This window comes from Lutra lutra, chromosome 2 (assembly GCF_902655055.1).
Source record: "Lutra lutra chromosome 2, mLutLut1.2, whole genome shotgun sequence".
NCBI classification, from domain to species: domain Eukaryota; kingdom Metazoa; phylum Chordata; class Mammalia; order Carnivora; family Mustelidae; genus Lutra; species Lutra lutra.
The window spans coordinates 17,328,459-17,342,147 of record NC_062279.1 but is presented as its reverse complement, the minus strand read 5'-3'; positions in this window follow the sequence as shown (position 1 = coordinate 17,342,147).

The following is a 13,689-nucleotide window of genomic DNA, read 5'->3' as shown; positions in this document are numbered from 1 at the left end:
GCCTCCTTCCTTCTTGAAGACCAGCCTTAGATTTTCCATAGACAAACCCTCATCCCTCCCCAACATGTCAGCACAGCCAGGCTCCCAACTCTCTTCCAGTCATTTCCTGTCTTCTCTGACGTCACATTCTCTCCAGACCTTGCTCTACATTGTCTGAGGCCTGTGAGTACTGGAATCTTGTAGACCTCGTTATATTTTAGAACTGATTCATAGCCTTGGGAAAAATCTAGTTTTTCTTTTTTCCTTTTCTGTGTTCACAGCAGACTTTAGTCGCTCTTAGTTTCTCACATGGGGAAAAAACCCAAGAGCTTATCTACCGCCTCTTCCTCAGATTCTCCAGGGGAACTGCCAACCCCCTGAACTGCTTCAGGGTCCTTAGAACTCTGACTCTAGGATGGTTTATGGAAGTTCTTTTTTTTAAGAAATACTTTATTTGAGAGAGAGAGAGAGAATGGGGAGGGGATAGACAAGCAGACTTCCAGCTGAGCAGGGAGCCCAACACAGGACTGGATCCCAGGACTCTGAGATCATGACCTGAACTGGAGTCAGATGCTTAACCCACTGAGCCACCCCAGTGTTCCAGTTCCTGGAAGTTCTAGGAGCAAGTTTATGGGTTAAGAAGTGTGTGTATGTATGTGTATACATGAGATAGAGAATGGAGATACGGTAAAATGTATTAATCTTAGAGGAATTAAATAGATATAGACATATATATATAGATAATATATATCTCCATCACACAAATCAGGACATAGAATATTTTCAGGTTCCTAAAATGCTTCCTCCTGTTCCCTCCCAAAGTGCCTGTCAAGGACTTACTATTAGGAACTCTCTTGCCAGAGATTAGTTCTTTCTGTTCTTGAAGTCTGCATGGAACCAGGCTGTATGTGCTCTTCTGCATCTGACTTCCGCATGACTCAGCATTATGTCTATCAGCTTTATCCACGTTGTTAGATTTTACTCTACAATCTACTCTTCTGCTTTTACAATCTGCTTTCCCCCAGGAGTCAAAAAATGGCAAAAGCTTCAGGTAATTAAAATAATCATGTTTTAGGATCAGGATAATCACTTTTTTTTTTTTAAAGATTTTATTTTTAATTTGACAGAGAGCAGGGGGAGCAGGAGAGGGAGAAGCAGGCTCTCTGCTGAGCAGGGATGCAGGGGCTCAATCCCAGGACCTGGGGATCATGACCTGAGCTGAAGACAGACACTTAGCCAACTGAGTCACCCAGGCGCCCCGGGATAATCAATATTTATATTTGTCATACTTGGTTCCAAGTAGGCATAACTGCTTTAAGGATATGAACAAAAAATTCACAATGAATTATCAGGAATTTAAGAAAATGTTCAATCTCAATTACTCCCTAGTAATCTAAGAAATTTAAAAGGCCATTTTTTTCAGAGAATTAAATTATTTTTTAAATGATCATATTTGATGCTAGCAAAAGTTCAAGAAAATGGAATGCTCTCAGTGAGACTATAAATTAGTACAATTCTTGGGGAATAAATTCAAGAGACTTTTACAATGTTCATTCCCCTTTAATACTTCCCCGTAGTGACTCTAACATAGGAAATCATCTTAAGTATGGAAAAAGCGTTTTGAGCAAAAATGTTCACGCAGCATCATAGATAATCTGAAAAATAAAAAAAAGCGAAATAACCAGCCCTTGGGGAATGATTATAAAAAATGTGACAGGTTCGCTCAGTAGAATATTATATTATCTTAAAGGACTGGCAGCCAGCACATCTAGTTAGCTGTCAGCAAAGAGAGCCAGTTGGAGAAGGTTAGCAACTCTCCTTTCAGCTTGTCTGGGCAACACTGGCTGTTTCATTTCTCATGCATTACCAAGCAGAAAGCTCTGGAATCCAAGGATTTGTTTATAATCAAACAATGGATTTATTAGGCTTTTAAAAATTAGTTAAAAGATGAAAAGCCTGTATTGTGGTAGGAGAATACAGTGTAAATGTATCACAGTTTCTAGCACGTTTCCTGGCCACAGTAGGGGCTAATAATTATTGTCATAGTCATAACTAATGTTTTCTCCAGGGCTACTTAGGGGCTTTGCTAAGTACTTTATACTGTCTCATTTTCTTTTCATTTGATACGTTTTGCAAGGCCTGCCCACACACGGTGTTGCAACTTGCTTTCCTCCCAGGACGCCTGCCAGTGCGTGTGATGCTGAGGGGTGGTGGCCTCTGAGACAGTCCGCGCAGCCCAGCGGCCAGGTCCTGGGTTTACTGCGCATCCGAGCTTTAGCAAGCATCAGTGCCCAGCAAAAGGATGGGGGTGGGGGTGGGGGCGGGGTGGGAGGGGAGCTGGGTTTGCAGAGTCAACGACCTGCTCGCCCACCCAGGCCGAGATCCCCAGGCACCAGAGCAAAGGGGCCCTTCGGGAGCCCGCTGAGGCTCAGAGCAGCGTGGGCCCTTCCTGCCCTGCGGTGCCCGCTCAGGGGCCGCTGAGCCCTTAAATTCAGTCCGGCGGGGTGGGTGGGATGTGCAGGCCCCGGAAAGCCAGGTGGGTTAGCTTCAGCGAACTTGGAAAGGAGAAATCCCTGAGAAGCGAAGAAGATGCAAATTTCTTCCGTCAGCGCTGGCCTTTGACAAGCGCACCCTCCCCTCCCCCCGCCCCCGCAAGCCTGCAGCTTCCAAGCCCACAGATTCCCTCCAGGTTTGCGTCCTTTCAAGCCAAACAAGGACAAAGGAGAATTCTGTCGTGTCAGTCACACTTCTCGGGAAGAGCACTGGCCGGCCTCTGCCCTCCTCTCACGGGTGTGGCGGAGTCGTCCCCACGCGGCTGAGGGCTTAGAACACCCTTTGCAGCCGGCCCTGGGCAGCGACCTGAAATCCCAGACATTCTCTTCCACCCCATCTCCTTTCTCTCGCCTTTCTACACTTGAACTTTTTTCATGAAGAAAGAAACACGCATCACATAGTCTGAAAAACCGCTAGAACTGGAAAGGAAAGCAAGAGTCCTTGCTGCTTTCCTTCGACTTCTGATCCTCCTCTTTTCGTGTGTTTTGTTTTTCCTGGTATTTACTCTGCATTTTTAAAAATGCAGCCTGCTGGGTGATTTCTCCATGTTTCGGTTTTAGACGTTGACGGTTGCCTTTCTAGGATGGAAGGCGGAGATGCAGAGCCCGCGCGCGCCCCCTCCTCCGCAGCGCAGATTTTGGTCAAATCAGTAGTGTTTCCAGGATGGTGACCTCAAACTCACAGCCCAGACGAAGTCACGCACTCTCTCCCGCGTGCTCCCTTGCGTTCACTTGGCCCTTGTGGGGTTAGGCCCCTTCCCCTTCCTTCTGCTCGCCCGTGAGTGGGTTTAAGGAAGTCGTAGATCTGCTCGTTTTCGCCAGAAGTCACCTGCTCAGGTCTCCAGCCAGCCTTCTCTCCTCCCAGGCCAGGTCGTTCTTCAGTCTGCCGGCTGGTAAAAGCTGGACTCATTGCCCTTCCCAAGGGTATTTGCATCATTTTATTAGGAAACATTGGATGACAAAAACTAGTCCGGCTCCAAGAGCGAAGTTTGTGAAGTGGCATTTCAGGCCGCCCGGAGAGAAGTTTGGGGACCTGGGCCCTTCGGTGACATCTTTCCCATTCTGTTTGTCCTGGATGCTTGAGGCCAGCAGGGGAATCCTCAAGCTATGAACGGGTTAAGAGTCAGCGGACAGGAAGAACCAGGAGGGGAGGCGGGTGGGGGGGGTGGTAGGGGTGGACAGGAAGGCTAGTTGGCTGGAATGGGCTAGTCCCTTCCATGACTTGCTAAATATAACTGTTAAGTAATCTGCAGTCCCTTGGGGTCATTCTCGGAGGAGGAGCTACACGGGGAAATGAGGGCTTTTTTGCAGTTCCAGGTCAGAGGTATCCTGCACAAAGCACCACGGCCGCGTTCTTCCGAAATTCAGGGCAAAATTCCCATCATTTTCGGGTTTTGCGCAGCGGTCCAAGGCGCAGGGCTGCCCTTGCCTGCCACGCTGGATAAAGATCCCGGCTGGCCTCGGCTAACTTTGATTGAGGGCCTGCATTCTGCTCGGTTCCTTATCTGAAGGACATTCCTGACTCACACAGGGCAGGTTGCTGGGGTTGGGGGGGTGGGGGGGGGGCACCACGGGCCTTGCCCCTCGGAGCAGGGCTCCAGACAAGCCAAGCCCCCTGCAGATGCATTTGGGCACACCTAGACCAGGGCTGCTGCTGGAACACCCCAGCGTCCCCTGCCCTGTTTATTCACGGGGGCAGCCAGAGGCCTGGGCCACTTGTGCAATGTTCGGTCAGGGTGCTGAGTGTGGACTCTGGCAACAGGAAACATGTTCTCTGTTATTAAAAACAACAACAACAACAAAACAGCAGAAAGAAAAGCTGTTGGGGACGGGTCCCAGGGAGAGGAGAGCTGGATCAGAGACCAGTTATATTTCACAGGCAAGGGAAATCCCTTCCTGATCTTTGGAGAGAGCTTTTCGTACCCTCCGAAGAGGTCTTAATAACATCCTATTCCCTTGACGAGGGCACAACGGTTCTGTTTATGAAAGAAAGCAGACATTTCCTCTGACCATGCTTTTTATGGGAGAGGATTGCTCTCACACACATGCACACGAGCGTGTACACACACACACACACACACATACACACTCATTTTTGAGGACAGCCAGGCATTCTGCAAACCCCGCTTGGTTGGGGCTGACTCAGGTTTGGGTGCCTTTGCTCCTTGCGCTCGGTTCATTTGCTTCCCTAAAGTGTTTCAGCTGCTCTCCTGAGGCCTCAAGTCACAAGGCCCTGCTAAGTGTTCAGAAAGGTCTGTCCTCGGATGGGTGGCCATCCTGGCAGGGGGCAGCCAGCCCCGACATTTCTTCTTTGACCGTCACCTCCTCTCAGTCACTCCCCAGAAGCAACTTGTGCTGGTTAAGTAAACCGAGACAGTCGAACCCCCAGCTCCCAACAGCAGGGCTCCTCCAAGTCCAACAGCACAGGAACTGCGGGAACATCTTGTTAAAGATGCAGGTTCTGAATCCAGGGGCTCGGGTGGGGTGTAGGTGTCTGAAAGCGAGCATTTCTAACTAGATTCTAGGGCGTGCCAGCGCTGTGGTCCAGACAACACTTTCCCCTAGCAAGACCCCACGGGACCCTGTTAGGTAAACACAGAACAACCCAGGCACAGCACCCTCCCCGCAGCTCCCTTAGTCCCCCCACCAGGCTTTGTAAGACTCCTCTTCCCCTCCAAAGACTTGGGCTCTCCCAGCCACCCTGGTGATCCTGGTCTGTAACTCTGTCTTCATACCACTCAAGGACTGGGTGACGCCATGCACCTGGCCTGCCTCCTGCTTTCCACTGGAAGTTTACTGAGTCTCTAATGATAATATTAGTATCTCGCTCAACTCTGTGGCAGGTACTATGCTAATTAGGTACTGCCTGTGCATGAATGGTCACGAATGAGGTCCATCTATGATCATCACACCAGCGATCCCCGTGAGACCATCAAGGCTCTGAGAAGTCAAAACACTTGCCAAAGCTCACACAGCCAAGGGGTGATCAAGATGGAGCTCCTGGTCACTGCCCGTGCTGCTGACCCTGTAGTGACAAGGGGCACAAGTGCTATGAGGGGTCCGAAGAGTGGGCCGCCTTCATGGACTCCTGGCGCAGCTCTGGGACCTGTACCGAATTTCCCCCATCGTAGGCTGCCCTTACAGAACAGGAATTCGTGCCTCTGGGGCCCTGGAGCCGGCGCCCCCCTAAAGCCCTGCCGGGTGGGTCTGAAAAGGAGTGGAGCAGGGTTATCTTACATCCATGCTACAGGGAGGAGACAAAAGGAGCCATAATCTTCAGATCAGGAGGCTTTGGAAGGAATAAGCCATAAAGGGAAAACGGGCTTATCTCCTAAGGTGGTCGTCAGATAACCTTTGCTACCACTTGGAGCTCTTAGACCTGACATTACTTTTGTTTGTTTGTTTGCTTCTTTTTCCAGCAGACTGAATACGAGAGTCAGGGAAGCGTCGTTTGCTCTGGAATCTTCTTCACTCAACCGCCTACTGTGGTGATCAAAAAGGAGGACACAGGCCCCCATCTCCAAACATAGCAAAGGTCCAGTAAGCCCTTGTTATCTTGCACACGCACGCGTGCACACACACGCGTGTGTGCCCTAAATGCACACGCTTGATTTGCTAAGCAAATATAGGCCTCAAGGGTGGGATGAGAAATAGGTACCCACTTGTGAAAATACTCTTTTAAAGAATTTCGGGAGAATCTCTCTTCCTAGATCTGCTTCCTTGCGATTAATGGGTGTACTGAGCCCCCCTCACTTTGTCAAACTCACTGTGGACGGTCACCGACCGTGCGCATCTTGGCCGTGCGTTCTTGTTCCTCTCCAGCTCCCTGTGAGCTCTCCTCAGGGTACCTGGGGAGACCAGTTGTCTCTTGGAAAGAAACCGTCCCATATCCTTCCTCTTTACTTCAGATGCTCCCTTCATTACCTCGCCTTACTAAAAATCTGACTGTATCTGCAGGACGAAGCTGTCCTCTCCTCGCACGACGAAGCTGTCCTCTCCCCGCACAGCATTCCCACACATGCCTCCTATCTCCCACCTCCCCTGACAGACCTTGTTCCTCTGCCACAGCTCTCTTTCCTGACTCTGTCTTCCATCAGGGACTCTCAGTGAGCTGTGAAATGGTGTGAAAGTGCACACCATCCTGTCGCTCACCTTTCCCAAACCTGTCTACCACTGTCTAGGATGGTCTTCACATGTCCTAGTCTCTTGCTCCTCCCCCCTCTAGAAACATCTGTAGATAGCGTCTTCTTATAGTTCCTCTGCCTTCTCAGGTCTGGAGACCTTTATCTCCACCGATTTTATGTTATCAGGACACAAATAGATCATCACACAGAATGGCTTCACCATTCACCCCTCACCCCCACCCATTCTAGATCCCTGAAATCCTCCTTTCGGCTCTACAGGATCTCACATTCCCTTGATGCTACTGAACCAATGATGCTATCACTTCCCTTCTCACTGTTTTCTGAGTGTCTTCCTGGCTTTATTAGCAGCCTTACCCAGGTGTGACTTCCCACTTTCAAGCCGTGCAATCCCCCGCGTGGGCTGTTCCTGGCCTCAAGCACGTCTATAAGGTTCTCCCCGCAGCATTTCTTCTATGTTTCCCTTTCAAAAACTTCATGAGGTCCCCACACAGGGTAACCTGTACCCTGCACATTCGCTCCTCTGCTGCGAGCCCAGGAGGCTGGCCACTGATTTTTGTTCTCGTTCCTACTATTTAACCCCAAAGAAGACTTTGGCAGCCTTTGGCAGTGCCACACTCACTGTGGACTCCTTCTCATACCCCTCAGGGAGCCCCCCTGCCCCGCAGCCTTCACTTCATTCCCTGGTTTCCCGCCCACCTCTATCGCCCCCCCGCCCCCCCTCGCTCTCCTGAGATCTTTCTTTACTGACAATATTGGGATTATCTGACGTCGTTGGGAGTTTCCTCATTGTCTTTCCACTCCCTGTCAGCCTTCTCCTCGTTAGAGCATTTACTGTTTTCAGCTCAGAACACTGCAGTAACTCCTGACTGCACAGCCCCAGCCTGTCCCTGCTCTAGCCCAGTGCCCGAGGGATTATGCAAAGACCACATTCCTCTGTTGCTTAAAGTCTTCAGGTTCCCCCATTGCTGCTAAAGGACTTGACCTGCCAGTTGTGGCTCTTTCCACCCATACCCCCATTCTGTCTGACAACTAAATCTTTGCTCTTGTCATTTTCCCAGTCACGAGGGCCTTCTCTCCCTCGTTGCCATGAGATCAAATCTCATCTTACCTTAGAGGCAAACTCAAAAGCCACCTCAGACAAGAAGTTGTCCTTAAACCCTCCCGCTGGAGGAGATATCTCCCACCTCTGCTTTCTGGTAGCTCTTGAAGCCTCTTGTAACATCTATAACTTTCCAGCCTGTGTTGTGGTTGACACACAAAGCTGTAAGCTCCTTCAGGGTAAACCCCCCTAGCCATAGCACAATATGTAACATACCTTGTTGGGCTGTTCTAGATGCTTTTATGACAAATGGCAGGAACATAGCTAACAGAGGCATAAAACAGAAATTATTAGAGAAACACACACGGCAGATCACACAGCAGTAGGAAGTACAAGGAAACTGGGCGGGGGGGGGGGCCTCTGGGACGACTAGAACTAAGGACCTGAATTCAACGGCACATAAGCTCTGTGTCCTTACTGCTCTCTACATGTTGGATCCCTTCTCCTGCAGCAGTCAAGAGGCCTCCACACCGCACTGAAAACTCTCAAGATTCCCCTACAGGCTGCCACCTCCAAAGGGAGCTTAAATTCCAGTTTCAGTTGGAAATAAATCTTAGAGAAGGACTCTGATTGGTCCAGCCTGGGTCCAAGTGTCTGCCCCTGGACCAGTCAGCGATGGCCAGAGTATTGGCTGACTCTGGCTGTTAAAAGCTCACTCCTGAGTTCTGGAGCCATTTTTCGAAAAGAAGAATCTTCAGGAGCCAGGCAGGCAGCCCAAGAATTATAGCAAGCTTGTGTCCAATAACTTTATAACAAACATGTGTTGTTAATACTTATATTAGTTGATAAGAATTATGCAGTAGTGCCATAAAGAGTCAGTTCCACATAGGGTAGTTCTTTGTCATTTTAACCGGGTACCTTACTCTTACCTATCCCTTGGTAAGATTTAATTAGATTGGCCAAGTTCTACTTGGCCAATCTAATTCCAAATAGAATATATACTTAGAGGAAATTAATTCTTCCTTAAAGGACCTTTAGAATCATACTTTCCTCTCATCTAGGTAGGCCTCACCTCCAGCTAAAATGATGAAGTTTCCAGGTGTTTATATCTGGCCCCCAACCAAAAAAAATGGTATCAAACCCAATGACACTTTCCTATTATTGTACAAATTCTTCTGTATATTGATCCATTTCCTCTCCTTCACCGACACCAACATCCTATACCTTGAATCCCAGCATTTGTGGATTTGCTGTATGGAACCATCTTTGTTTCCTTTGCCTACATTGGACATTATTCATTATGAAGAATTACGGACATGTTCCTTAAGATTGGCTTTGCTGGCATGGTCCCTTATGGCCAGGGCTGTGTGACTCAGATTGGAAAGTATGTCAAGGATGAGGGAATTTTGTCACTTTGTGCGAGATCTTTAATATCCAGAGTAGTCATTTTGACCCCTTCTATCAATATCACCTCCACTAAAAGTCAGTAATAACTGAATTACCCAGAACCTCTGGTTCTCAAGTCCTTGAGAGCTGGGGGTGGTGATGGGGTAGGGTATGGCACAAAAAATATTTCATTTCAATTGAACACTATGACTAAGGGAGAAGAGTTTTGAAGAGATGTAAGAAAAGGAGAAAGCGGGCCTTTAACGCTTTACACAATAAATGAATATCTATGAAAAGGAGATTAATTTATCCAGATGACATGCAGATCAAATATCTAAACAATAAACTGAATATATTTCCCATAGATTTGGAATAACCAAATTTAGCAAATAAAGATTTAAGGTGCCCAGTTAAATTTAATTTGAGATAAACAATGAATTGTTTTTAGTATAAGTATGCCCTGTGTAATACATAGGACATGCTTATACTAAAAATTATTTGTGGTTTATCTGAAATTCAAATTTAACCAGGTGTCTTGCATTTTACCTGATAATTCTATTTAGATTAAATATTCTGACCTTGTATAGACACAGTCTGAATTTTTTTAATCACATAATCATTTTTTGAAGCTATTTGTCCACAGAAATGAAGCCCTTCCCATGGCTTATCTGCCTTTCCACCATCTTTGAAATGGAAATTCAGGCCGCTCTTCTCAATTTCAAACTTTCTTCTACATGGCCCACACCGTTAGCATGGAGCACTAAAGCATCACAGTTTTATCAGTAGATAAATTGAGTTAATGCTCTATTCTGTTAGTATGCACACTATTAATTGGATTGTTTTTTTTTTTTTTTTTTTTTTTTTTTTTGCAGTTTTATACCTTTATTTGACCAGCAGCCATTAGTTCTCATCCACATTAACCTTCTGTAGATTTTGGAAAGTGATGACAGGTCATAGGTAACCAATGTAGAGAGCTTGTTTGGTGACTTTTCATCCTCCTTAATTTTTTCTGGACAACAGCACATGGATATAGTATGGAACATTCCTTAATCATTTGGCCCAGACAGCTTTGTTGAGCCTGGTGTCCATGTGCGTATCTGGAGTTCCCATGTCCTTCATGCCAGATTTCTGGATCTCCTTGAAACCCACTCCAGGGATGTGCTTGTGAATGTCAATGGGTATTCTCTGTTCACTGCCTCATTGATGGCAGAATGGCCCTTCTTCCCACTACCCTTCTTTGCGGGAGCCATTCTGCAAGGCCCTGGCTGGAAAAGCTCATTGTCTCTAATTTTGAATACACCGTAGTGCTTAGTCCGGCATCAGAACATGCGGTAAGAACTACATAGAGGTGAGGCAGTCTCTACTCAAGGACTGCTTGTCAAGTACCTATTTCCTATGTTGCAGTTTCCCAGGCTCTACAAAGTGCTCAAAGATATATGAAATTCATTCAACAACTCTTTATGCAGAGTCTACCATGGCAGCCCACTAGTCAAGGTGCTAGGAGTGCTACAGAGCTCCCACTCTCCAGGGATCCCGATCGATCGTTCAGGAAAAACACATCAGACACGGTGGTAAAAAGAACCAAGATACACAGCCCGAAGGGATATGCTGTTGCTCTGACTACCAGGGTTTTGGTTTTGCTGAGTGGTGTATACAAACCGGTTAAAGCCTGGCTTGCTTAAGATATCAAAGAGGGCTTTCAAAGTTGGGTGGGAGAAAAGAAGAGAAAAGAAGTAACGAGCACAGGTCGGCTCTTTGGTGGGAGGGGGAAATGCGTCTGATGGGGTCATGGATGAAGTTTCTGCTTGGAGAACTGCATGGGACGTGACCCCTCTCTCATAGTCTCTAAAGACTCTTCACTAGAACACCGGCTTCCTTACTGATGTGTTGTAGTATGAGATGTGTTTTAGGGGATACGACATAGTGGTGAGGAGGGCCTCAACACGAATATGAAGTAAGAGCCAAGGCTCCCCATGGGAGGCCCACCCGTCTGGGCTACACCCTGGGATCTTCGTCCCACGTATTTGATAAAAGTTAAAGACCAGCTGCGTCTTGGGTTGTTGTTCCTAAGAAGACAACTCACCACCCGTGCCAAACACTTGGCCTTTTGTGTGACAGAGCGAAGATGCTTCTGGCCTGAGCCGCAGCCCGTTCTTGGCATCAGTTAAGTTTCTTTTGTTTCAAGCGAATCAAGGCCAATTAGGCAAGAAAAAAAAGGAGGACATGAGGGAAGGGATTGGTGGCAGAATGTCTTAGAGGCACGTGGGGAGCTGACAGCCAGGAAGAGCTGACCAGCTAGGCCTTGAGAAAGACGGGGGGCCAAGGGCCAGGGGCCTCCTGCAGGGATCTCGGGGGCCAGAGCTCATAGATATTTTGGGGGGCTGCTGCTATCATGTGTTTTAGCCCTATTTACTTGTCATCTCTGTTCCTGTTTTCAAGTTCCTGTGAGAGAATCTAGTTAGTACAGATGGAGTCAAGAGCCTCCACTCTTTTTTTTTTTAAGATTTTATTTATGTATTTGACAGAGAGAGATCACAAGTAGGCAGAGAGAGGGAGAGAGGAGGAAGCAGGCTCCCTGCCGAGCAGAGAGCCCGATGCAGGACTCGATCCCAGGACCCTGAGATCATGACCTGAGCCGAAGGCAGCAGCTTAACCCACTGAGCCACCCAGGCGCCCCAAGAGCCTCCACTCTTTGCGGCAGAATCACTTGAGTTGGCCAGTCTCCTCCTTTCATGTCTTTAACATATCTCAAAACTGATGGAAATGGGGTCATCTTGGATGCTTATACCATGTGTCCTTCTTCTGGTTTCACGGAGAGTCTTAAATTATCCCATCTCTCTGACACACACTAATTTGGAAATTATATGCTCTCTGCTTCTACTCTTTTGGTGGTTACCCCGGAAAAATCCCGACTTGTACCTGTAACCCACCAAAGTCTAAGTGGATCAGTATCTTTACTCTCCTCCCAGGTAATACAAAAATCTTAGAATGCTTAAACTACATTGTTCCTTACCTACTTATAAATTGATTTTTTTCATATATTTTAAATCAACCTTTAAAACACAACCAAAAATTATGAATTATGACTTTATATTGTCAATGCTCATTTGCCTCTGCCATTTGCTGTGCTCTTTACTCTTTTTGTATCTCAAACATTCCATATAGGATCTTTCATTTATTTTTTATTTTTTGCTCTGCCTCAAGTACATCCTTTAGTATTTCCTTTAGGAGCTTTTGTTAGTGATGAACTAACCATGTTTAGTTCTCTGGAATATTTATTTTGTCCTTATTCTTAAAAGACTTCCCCCTCTACCCCCACTGGATAGACAAATTCTAGGTTGGCAAATTCTTTCTCTCCATGCACTGGAGCTCTCTCACTGTTCTTCTAGCTTCCATTGTTTGCTGTTGAAAATCTGCTGTCAGTAAACCTGCTGTTCCTTTAAAGGCAATCTTTTCTCTCTCTTTCTTTATTTTTCTGGCTGCTTTTAAAATGTTTCTCCTTATCTTTAGTTTTCTGCTACTTCACTATGATGTGCCTAAGTAGGTTTTACTTATCCTGCTTGGGATTTGGTGCGTTTCCAAATGTCTGCAGAAGTATCTGGCAATTCTGAAAATGTTTAGTTATCATGACTCTAAATATTGCCTAGCTTTTTTTTCCCCTCTCTCTCATTCTGGAATTCCTATTTAACATTCTCTTGCATGTTTCTCAACCCTTCCCACCTGGTTTTCATCTTCTGATTCTGTGTTGCTTTTAGAAAAAAATTATTTCACTCTTTCACTAATTGTTTCTCTAATTGTGTTTAATCGAGCCCCTTAGTTTTTAATTTTGATGAAAATTTAAAGTTAGTTATTTTTTAAGTCCACTGACATTTTTTGTAGTTTACCATTCCATGCAGATATTTCTTTTTTATTTTATTTTATTTGTTTATTTGAGAGAGAGCAAGAGCATGAGCAGGGGGAGGAGCAGAGGGAGAGGGAGAAGCAGGCTCTCCACTGAGCAGGGAGCCCGATGCAGGGCTCGATCCCAGGACCCTGAGATCATGACCTGAGCCGAAGGCAGATGCTTAACAGACTGAGCCACCCAGGCACCCCACCATGCAGATATTTCTAAATTCTATTTTAAACACTAAGCATGGATGCTTTGTAATTTATAACTGCTAATTCAATAATCTAACACCCACATGGGTCTTTCTGTGGCTCTTTGTTACTTCCATTGGTTTCCTTGTGTGCTTGAATATTTTTCATTATATGCTGCTCATTCACTTAGGAAATTATCTGTGGAGATGTTCTATGATCTAAAATGAAGGTGCCCTTCTTCAAGGAGAATTTGAATTTGCTTCTTTTACACAGGTGGGTACCCTTCGGTCTGCTACCACCTTAAACTTCATTCAGGATTTAAGATTTCTTAGACCACTCAAGTCTTCTGAATCCACAGGAGTAAGTACCTATAGTTACAACTTCTTGTCGCTTTTGGTTTTCTCCTTTGCTCCTTCTGGTCCAGTTAAATCTCCTCACACTCCCTGGGCATGAAAGCAGGAGGGTGGCTTCACTGTGGAGACTCCCACGTCATGAGAAGGCTTCCATTAAA